We start from the raw sequence: 11,040 nt of genomic DNA, 5'->3' as shown, positions 1-11,040 counted from the left end.
TTCAGACTTTTTATTGTTTAAATAAATGAACTATTGTTTAAAAATTACTCTATTCTATCCCGCGTGCTATAAAAATCGATTAGATAATTATAAATTTATGGATAATTTTAATTTATATTATTTAGCGTTTAGATAAGAGAATCACGAAGTGCACACGTCGGAGGGCAAGAGCAAACTAAGTCGCGAACTGTCAAAGTCGTGAAAAAGTGCGTTTATGTTTATGTCTCAAGAGAAAACCGCTCCGAAATTAAAATTTTTAAGTACTAGAAGTATATATTAAAATTATTTTAAGTCCCGCGCGAGATTCAGACATTTGACTGTTTAAATAAATGAACAATTGTTTAAATATTACTCTATTCTATCACGCGTGCTATAGAAATCGTTTAGATAATTATAAATTTATGGATAATTTTAATTTATAATATTTAGCGTTTAGATAAGAGAATCACGAAGTGCACACGTCGGAGTGCAAGAGCGAACTGTCAAAGTCGTGAAAAAGTGCGTTTATGTTTATATTACCTGAGAAAACAGCTCCGAAATTAAAATTTTAAGTAATGGAAGTTTATATTAGAATTATTTTATGTCCTGCACGCGATTCAGACTTTTTATTGTTTAAATAAATGAACTATTGTTTAAATATTACTCTATTCTATCCCGTGTGCTGTAAAAACCGTATAAATAATTTTAAAATTATCGTAAATATTAATTTATAAGCTTTAGCGTTTAGAAACTAGGATAACGATGTGCACACGTCGGAGTGCAAGAGAAATCTAAGTCGCGAACTGTCAAAGTCGTGAAATAGTGCGTTTATGTTTATATTACCAGAGATAACCGATCCGAAATTAAAATTTTAAGTAATGGAAGTTTATATTAAAATAATTTTAAGTTCCGTGCGAGATTCAGACTTTTTATTGTTTAAATAAATGAACTATTGTTTAAATATTACTCTATTCTATCCCGCGTGCTACAAAAATCGTTTAGATAATTATAAATTTATGGATAATTTTAATTTATATTATTTAGCGTTTAGATAAGAGAATCACGAAGTGCACACGTCGGAGTGCAAGAGCAAACTAAGTCGCGAACAGTCAAAGTCGTGAAAAAGTGCGTTTATGTTTGTGTCTCAAGAGAAAACCGCTCCGAAATTAAAATAATTAAGTACTAGAAGTTTATTCAAAAATTATTTTAAGTATCGTGCGCGATTCAGTCTTTTTATTGTTTAAATAAATGAACTATTGTTTAAATAATACTCTATTCTATCCCGCGTGCTATAAAAACCGTATAAATAATTTTTAAATTATCGTAAATATTAATTTATAAGCTTTAGCGTTTAGAAACTAGGATCACGAAGTGCACACGTCGGAGGGCAAGAGCAAACTAAGTCGCGAACAGTCAAAGTCGTGAAAAAGTGCGTTTATGTTTATGTCTCAAGAGAAAACCGCTCCGAAATTAAAATAATTAAGTACTAGAAGTTTATATTAAAATTATTTTAAATCCCTGTCGCGATTCAGACTTTTTATTGTTTAAATAAATGAACTATTGTTTAAATATTACTCTATTCTATCCCGCGTGCTATAAAAATCGTTTAGATAATTATAAATTTATGGATAATTTTAATTTATATTATTTAGCGTTTAGATAAGAGAATCACGAAGTGAACACGTCGGAGGGCAAGAGCAAACTAAGTCGCGAACTGTCAAAGTCGTGAGAAAGTGCGTTTATGTTTATATTACCAGAGAAAACCGCTACGAAATTAAAATTTTTAAGTACAAGAAGTTTACATTCAAATTACTTTAAGTCCCACGCGCGATTCAGAATTTTTATTGTCTAAATAAATAAACTATTGTTTAAATATTACTCTATCCATTCCCGCGTGCAATAAAAATCGTTTAAATAATTATAAAATTATCGAAAATATTAAATTATGAGCTTTAGCGTTTAGAAACGAGGATCACGAAGTGCACACGTCGGAGGGCAAGAGAATACTAAGTCGCGAACTGTCAATGTCGTGAAGAAGTGCGTTTATGTTTATATTACCAGAGAAAACCGCTCCGAAATTAAAATTTTTAAGTACTAGAAGTATATATTAAAATTATTTTAAGTGCCGTACGAGATTCAGCCTTTTTATTGTTTAAATAAATGAACTAATGTTTAAATATTACTTTATTCTATCCCGCGTGCTATAAAAATCGTTTAGATAATTATAAAATTACCGAAAATGTTAATTAATAAGTTTTAGCGTTTAGAAAAGAGAATCACGAAGTGCACACGTCGGAATGCAAGAGCAAACTAAGTCGCAAACTGTCAAAGTCGTGAAAAAGTGCGTTTATGTTTATAATACCAGAGAAAACCGCTCCGAAATTAAAATTTTAAGTAATGGAAGTTTATATTAGAATAATTTTAAGTTCCGTGCGCGATTCAGTCTTTTTATTGTTTAAATAAATGAACTATTGTTTAAATATTACTCTATTCTATCACGCGTGCTATAGAAATCGTTTAGATAATTATAAAATTACCGAAAATGTTAATTTATAAGTATTAGCGTTTAGAAAAGAGAATCACGAAGTGCACACGTCGGAGGGCAAGAGCAAACTAAGTCGCTAACTGTCAAAGTCGTGAAGAAGTGCGTTTATGTTTATATTACAGAGAAAACCGCTCCGAAATTAAAATTTTTAAGTACTAGTAGTATATATTAAAATTATTTTAAGTGCCGTACGAGATTCAGCCTTTTTATTGTTTAAATAAATGAACTAATGTTTAAATATTACGCTTTTCTATCACGCGTGCTATAGAAATCGTTTAGATAATTATAAAATTACCGAAAATGTTAATTAATAAGTTTTAGCGTTTAGAAAAGAGAATCACGAAGTGCACACGTCGGAGGGCAAGAGCAAACTAAGTCGCTAACTGTCAAAGTCGTGAAGAAGTGCGTTTATGTTTATATTACAGAGAAAACCGCTCCGAAATTAAAATTTTTAAGTACTAGTAGTATATATTAAAATTATTTTAAGTGCCGTACGAGATTCAGCCTTTTTATTGTTTAAATAAATGAACTAATGTTTAAATATTACGCTTTTCTATCACGCGTGCTATAGAAATCGTTTAGATAATTATAAAATTACCGAAAATGTTAATTAATAAGTTTTAGCGTTTAGAAAAGAGAATCACGAAGTGCACACGTCGGAGGGCAAGAGCAAACTAAGTCGCTAACTGTCAAAGTCGTGAAGAAGTGCGTTTATGTTTATATTACAGAGAAAACCGCTCCGAAATTAAAATTTTTAAGTACTAGTAGTATATATTAAAATTATTTTAAGTGCCGTACGAGATTCAGCCTTTTTATTGTTTAAATAAATGAACTAATGTTTAAATATTACGCTTTTCTATCACGCGTGCTATAGAAATCGTTTAGATAATTATAAAATTACCGAAAATGTTAATTAATAAGTTTTAGCGTTTAGAAAAGAGAATCACGAAGTGCACACGTCGGAGTTCCAGTGAAAACTAAGTCGTGAAGAAGTGCGTTTATGTTTATATTACCAGAGAAAACCGCTCCGAAATTAAAATTTTTAAGTACAAGAAGTTTATATTAAAATTATTTTAATTCCCGCGCGCGATTGAGACTTTTTATTGTTTAAATAAATGAACTATTGTTTAAATATTACTCTATTCTATCCCGCGTGCTATAAAAATCGTTTAGATAATTATAAATTTATGGATAATTTTAATTTATATTATTTAGCGTTTAGATAAGAAAATCACGAAGTGCACACGTCGGAGTGCAAGAGCAAACTAAGTCGCGAACAGTCAAAGTCGTGAAAAAGTGCGTTTATGTTTGTGTCTCAAGAGAAAATCGCTCCGAAATTAAAATAATTAAGTACTAGAAGTTTATTCAAAAATTATTTTAAGTATCGTGCGCGATTCAGTCTTTTTATTGTTTAAATAAATGAACTATTGTTTAAATAATACTCTATTCTATCCCGCGTGCTATAAAAACCGTATAAATAATTTTTAAATTATCGTAAATATTAATTTATAAGATTTAGCGTTTAGAAACTAGGATCACGAAGTGCACACGTCGGAGGGCAAGAGCAAACTAAGTCGCGAACAGTCAAAGTCGTGAAAAAGTGCGTTTATGTTTATGTCTCAAGAGAAAACCGCTCCGAAATTAAAATAATTAAGTACTAGAAGTTTATATTAAAATTATTTTAAATCCCTGTCGCGATTCAGACTTTTTAATGTTTAAATAAATGAACTATTGTTTAAATATTACTCTATTCTATCCCGCGTGCTATAAAAATCGTTTGATAATTATAAATTTATGGATAATTTTAATTTATATTATTTAGCGTTTAGAAAAGAGAATCACGAAGTGCACACGTCCGAGTGCAAGATCAAACTAAGTCGCGAACAGTCAAAGTCGTGAAAAAGTGCGTTTATGTTTGTGTCTCAAGAGAAAACCGCTCCGAAATTAAAATAATTAAGTACTAGAAGTTTATATAAAATTATTTTAAGTCCCGCGAGCGATTCAGAATTTTTATTGTTTAAATAATCGAACTATTGTTTAAATAAACGAACTATTGTTTAAATATTACTCTATTCTATCCCGCGTGCTATAAAAACCGTATAAATAATTATAAAATTACCGAAATTATTAACTTAATAGTTTTAGCGTTTAGAAAAGAGAATCACGAAGTGCACACGTCGGAGTGCAAGAGCAAACTAAGTCGCGAACTGTCAAAGTCCTGAAAAAGTGCGTTTATGTTTATGTTTCAAGAGAAAACCGCTCCGAAATTAAAATTTTAAGTAATGGAAGTTTATATTAGAATTATTTTAAGTCCTGCGCGCGATTCAAACTTTTTATTGTTTAAATAAATGTACTAACGTTTAAATATTACTCTATTCTATCCCGCATGCTATAAAAATCGTATAAATAATTTTAAAATTACCGAAAATATTAATTTATATGTTTTAGCGTTTAGAAAAGAGAATCACGAAGTGCACACGTCCGAGTGCAAGATCAAACTAAGTCGCGAACTGTCAAAGTCGAGAAAAAGTGCGTTTATGTTTATGTCACAAGAGAAAACCGCTCCGAAATAAAAATTTTTAAGTACTAGAAGTTTATATAAAATTATTTTAAGTCCCGCGAGCGATTCAGAATTTTTATTGTTTAAATAATCGAACTATTGTTTAAATAAACGAACTATTGTTTAAATATTACTCTATTCTATCCCGCGTGCTATAAAAACCGTATAAATAATTATAAAATTACCGAAATTATTAACTTAATAGTTTTAGCGTTTAGAAAAGAGAATCACGAAGTGCACACGTCGGAGTGCAAGAGCAAACTAAGTCGCGAACTGTCAAAGTCCTGAAAAAGTGCGTTTATGTTTATGTCTCAAGAGAAAACCGCTCCGAAATTAAAATTTTAAGTAAGGAAAGTTTATATTAGAATTATTTTAAGTCCTGCGCGCGATTCAAACTTTTTATTGTTTAAATAAATGTACTAACGTTTAAATATTACTCTATTATATCCCGCATGCTATAAAAATCGTATAAATAATTTTAAAATTACCGAAAATATTAATTTATAAGTTTTAGCGTTTAGAAAAGAGAATCACGAAGTGCACACGTCAGAGTGCAAGAGCAAACTAAGTAGCGAACTGTCAAAGTCGTGAAAAAGTGCGTTTATGTTTATGTCTCAAGAGAAAACCGCTCCGAAATTATAATTTTTAAGTACTAGAAGTTTATATTATAATTATTTTAATTCCCGCGCGACTCAGTCTTTTTAATGTTTAAATAAATGAACTATTGTTTAAATATTACTCTACTCTATCCCGCGTGCTATAAAAACCGCATAAATAATTTTAAAATTATCGTAAATATTAATTTATAAGCTTTAGCGTTTAGGAACTAGGATCACGATGTGCACACGTCGGAGTGCAAGAGCAAACTAAGCCGAGAACTGTCAAAGTCGTGAAAAAGTGCGTTTATGTTTATATTACCAGAGAAAACCGCTCGGAAATTAAAATTTTAAGTAATGGAAGTTTATATTAAAATTATTTTAAGACCTGCGCGCGATTCAGACTTTTTATTGTTTAAATAAATGAACTATTGTTTAAATATTACTCTATTCTATCCCGCGTGCTATAGAAATCGTTTAGATAATTATAAAATTACCGAAAATGTTAATTTATAAGTTTTAGCGTTTAGAAAAGAGAATCACGAAGTGCACACGTCGGAGTGCAAGAGCAAACTAAGTCGCACACTGTCAAAGTCGTGATAAAGTGCGTTTATGTTTATATTACCAATGAAAACCGCTCCGAAATTAAAATATTAAGTAATGGATGTTTATTCAAAAATTATTTTTAGTCCCGCGCGCGTTTCAGACTTTTCAATATTTAAATAAATGAACTATTGTTTAAATATTACTCTATTCTATCCCGCGCGCTATGATAATCGGTTAGATAACTATAAAATTACCGTAAATATTAATTTATAAGCTTTAGCGTTTAGAAACGGGAATCACGAAGTGCACACGTCGGAGTGCAAGAGCAAACTAAGTCGCGAACAGTCAAAGTCGTGAAAATGTGCGTTTATGTTTATATTTCCAGAGAAAACCGCTCTGAAATTAAAATTTTAAGTAATGGTAGTTTATTAAAAAATTATTTTAAATCACGCGTGCGATTCAGACTTTTTAATGTTTAAATAAATAAACTATTGTTTAAATATTACTCTTTTCTATCCCGTGTGCAATAAAAATCGTTTAAATAATTATATACTTGCCGAAAATATTAATTTATAAGCTTTAGCCTTTGGAAAAGAATATTGCGATGTGCATGTTGTCGTGCACAGTTATTTATCATCTATCTTGTGGTAGTCGCACGGTATCCCTTAAAGAAACGCGCGTTAATTTCCCATTAACTTCGCTCTCTGAACGCGGCGAGCGATATTTTGTTGACGGTATCCTAGCCTATAGTATCGCCGAGTTATTCGTCGCGACCTATAAATCTGACGATAAAAAAGAGACGATGCAAATCGATTATCATAGTTGGTCCAGTGCGAGAAGCATATGTGGAAACGCTCTCGTAGTTCTCTCCTACAGAACAACGCAACAACGTCTACAGCATAAATTAGGAGGAAGGAGATGAGAGTGTCCTCATTACTTCATTATAAAATATCCAAAGATAAAGAATCTGGTTAGCATGCACAAAGAAAAGTTGAGAAAACTTGAGAAAATCTCAAGACGATTCTCATTGAAGTGTATGTTTCGAAAGGGTTGCGTCTAGGTTATTTCAAACTGCACGATAAAGACCGGTCCTCTCAATTCTGATGATGAAATCGTTACGTACTTATCGCACGTTATTAATGATGATTGTTAAAATAATTCATATTAAATTCACCAATGCAAAAATGACAAAATGAAGTTACAATGACGTTATCAAAGCAGAACGAATTCAGAATCCTCAGCTATTTGATAAATGTACAACGCATAAACAAAATAACGCATAAACAAAATAAAAATATACTCTAATAGCAAACTGAATGAAGTTACGGTAAAAGAAAGCACCCTTGATCGAGGAATAGATGATCGTAGAAACTCAAAGAGAAGGTGTCAATTCTGCTCGACTGTCACCAAATCCATCTTGCATATTTCCAAGTACGCGCTCCACTGTACTGTTACCTATAACGAACGAAATCATATAACACCTAAAGCCTAAAAAGATAAAAATAATAGAATTAATTAAAGCTTCTCTTAAAAGGTACAATGACAATAAATAACAATATTTGTCGACTAATGCTTACCATGTGTCGATGTCATGTGTCCAATATCATTTCTCACCGTAAATAAGTAAAACCGATGACGAAAATTCCAGACAAAGTACCTCTTCCAGACTACGTACCTCTATCATCAAAATTAATTGCTTACGTCGTTATGTTAGCTTAAGGAATGCAGTCTAATAATTTATCTTTTGCAGTTGAGCGTGATCGACGTTTGCACATGATCGAGTCCTAGCTATACGTATAAATTCCACTGGAATAAATACATCGTATTTAATAATCACACTTATCTCCTCCTTTGTTTATTTTGTCTAATTTCTCTAGTTATTAATACAGCGATTGCTTTACCAACTTTTCGCCACAGGGAGGTCAACAGATAAAAAATAGCACCGCTAATGTGATGTAAGGAATTGTATTTATAGAATATTTATATATTTTTCCTATATATCATCAATGCAGGTGACATATTAAAAAATGGTATTCCCTCCCCCCCCCCCACAAGTATTAACGATAGAGATTTTATCTAAAATTCATCATATATTATTAATCGAATTAATAAAAGCTAAATTATTTTTAAATATACCAGCAATTAGTCTGCATATCGATATCCCAGGACAATTTCCTATCTAATAATAAGCTTAATGCGATGTAAAATAACATTATATATCCACATATTATTACCTTCTCTGTCTGTTCTTTTCTGTTCTTTCCCAGCGCGCACAATTCGTGCTGAAAGCCTGAATAATGTTAAATTTAATTAGTAGGATATACATAAAATTAATTGTGTGGGCGTACATATGGGATACCGTAGGGGGTATTCGTAGATGTGCTTACGCGTGTCTATATGAAAGTCGAATGTAATACGAAATACGATACATGAAGTACAATTAATGGCAAATTATTAATTGTTAGATAATAAAAAAATTTAAACAAGTATCGATACTGCAAAAATAAGACAAAAAAGCGTCCACCGAGACGCCGATTTTATTATCGCGGGTATTTTTCAAACGAAACGATGCGACGACTTGCGGAAATCCCCTTTTCGACGATCGTATGGTATGTGAGATAAGTGTGTAAGTTAGAAAGAAATATTCTAATTACTTGCAATTAATGAGACGTCGAAGCTTGGTTTTAGCCGGTACCACAAAATAATTCGAAATGGCAGATTCATCGTTAGCAAAGGAGACTAATTAGACCGTCGGCCATGTGCTTTACGTCATCTGGCTCTCACGAAGCTTGCAATTTTTCGATCTATTATATGAAAATATCGAAACATTAAAAATATGGTATACGAAATTAAAAACTGTATAAACGAATAGCTTGTTCAGTCGAAACTATGAAAATTAATCACTTGAATATGATGCCAGTAGAAATGGTAGTAGGTTCATAAACATGGAGACAAAATTTGTAAGAAAAATGTTCATGCGCTTACATACGAATTATTTTTCATACGAATGTCTTCTATTCTCAAAGTTAGATACTAATTTGATATTAATTACGCGTCAAAGTATTACAGAAAAATTATTTCATTAACTTCTTCCACAGCACTTTTCAACGGCAGACGCAATATTTGTTCGCAGATATATTTTTTAATCATGTCGTGTAACGATTAATTCTTTTTTCCGGACATCTATCCGTTTGGAATTCTTTTTTTTCCGTAGCTTTGGCAAAAATAAATTTTATTTAAATACATTCTTTTTCATTCTGAAAAGTAACTTTTTTCTTTCAATTCGCTTCTTGCAATGAAAAAGGAAGAAGATGAGAGAGAAACTGCAAAGGAAAGAGAAAATAGAAGATGTTCAAGGAACGTAGGTAAAAAAGAGCGATGGCATGTAACGCGTGTGCTGCTATCTTCGAAAGGCGCATTTAGACGCGCGCGCGCGCGCGCAAATGCATTCACACACGCCAAAATATGGTGTGAGCGAGCGAGAGAGAGAGAGAGAGAGAGAGAGAGAGAGAGTGAAAATGATTGCGGCCGGTGCTTGGATTGGTGGGGCGTGAGAGGGTGAGCGTAGCGTGAGCGCGTGACAGGACACGTGACCGGGAGCACACAGAGCTCGGCCCCGTGACGTCAGGCGCACGTGTCGCATAGCGTGGTAACTGCCTCGCTTCCACCATCCTCTCTCATGCCGCGCGTCACCCCTCACTCCAGTCTTCAAGCAACATACTGCACTCTGTCGTGAATTCGCCTTGTGGTCAGTACCGTCTCGAGTTCTCGCTTTACCCTCCTCTCTCCCTCCCTCCAAACCCCAATAACGTAACTTGTAGTCTTTTGAAATAGACTTTCACCTAGAAAGTCAACTATTTTCTCCCTTCTCCTTCTCTTTCTTTATCATCATCTTCAATGAAACTCTATTCGAAAATTCCCTCGAATTAACATAACGTCGAAGCATCGTTACGCGACAATGCTTACAATTTATTAATACTATGTGGGCTTGAAAGAAATCCTGAAACTTATTTCTCGTTCCTTCTAGAATGCATAATATACATACATAGGTGTGTATATATATATATATATATATATATATATATATATATATATATATATATATATATATATATATATATATATGTATATATAGTATGTATGGAGTTACATACGTATATCGACGCTTCGGCGCGTTTCGATTCATTTTCCAGCGAGAGATGAGAGACGAGGAGCGAGCAAGTGACTTCTCAACGATGCAACTAGTTACATATCTATGTATAGTAGAATGTTTGCCAAATCCGTTGAGGTATATACGCGATATAGGGCAACATGGGAATCCACTTTGATTTTCTTCTTGTTGTATTTCACAGGCGGCGCGACACGATGAACGAGATAACGAATGCGCGCATATAACGCTAAAGAATATGCGCGTCACCAAACCTATTTCGGAATTCTATATCGTCATGTGTAATTTTATCAGGACGCGAGAAGTCGAACGAACACTGACTTGTCGCGTTACACTTCGTGCAGTGATAATGACGCTTACCGTAGATAACCTGGTCGGAATTTTCTTTTCTATATATTCACTTGGTGTTACCAGTAAGTTATTTCCTCGTAATGTCTTTCCTGACAATAATAATACGATAGGATGACTCGTTGTCATTTCGTAAATATGTATACCATTAAATTCCTATTATCGAATCAAGTTTTAATCAAGTTTTTAATCGAAATATACGTATTGACGTAAAAACATGGAAAATTGAATGTTTAGAAATCATAAGCCCCCTTATCAAAGAACTCAAGATCGCTCGAGCAAAAGAAAATAAGGATGG

At 32.6% G+C, this 11,040-nt stretch overlaps 1 long non-coding RNA gene across 1 annotated transcript; it reads right to left on the bottom strand.

Moving 5' to 3' along the window:
- Positions 1–7,527: 7,527 nt before the first annotated feature.
- On the bottom strand, positions 7,528–9,015 carry LOC124423526. The gene is made up of 4 exons (XR_006942107.1): positions 8,881–9,015; positions 8,461–8,516; positions 7,804–8,032; positions 7,528–7,681 (listed from the first exon to the last, which is right to left on the bottom strand). It is a non-coding gene; the product is annotated as an uncharacterized LOC124423526 (long non-coding RNA).
- Between the last annotated feature and the right edge of the window lie 2,025 nt (positions 9,016–11,040).

This window comes from Vespa crabro, chromosome 4, assembly GCF_910589235.1.
Source record: "Vespa crabro chromosome 4, iyVesCrab1.2, whole genome shotgun sequence".
Classification (NCBI taxonomy): Eukaryota; Metazoa; Arthropoda; class Insecta; order Hymenoptera; family Vespidae; genus Vespa; species Vespa crabro.
This window is presented reverse-complemented; position numbering and strand designations above follow the sequence as displayed.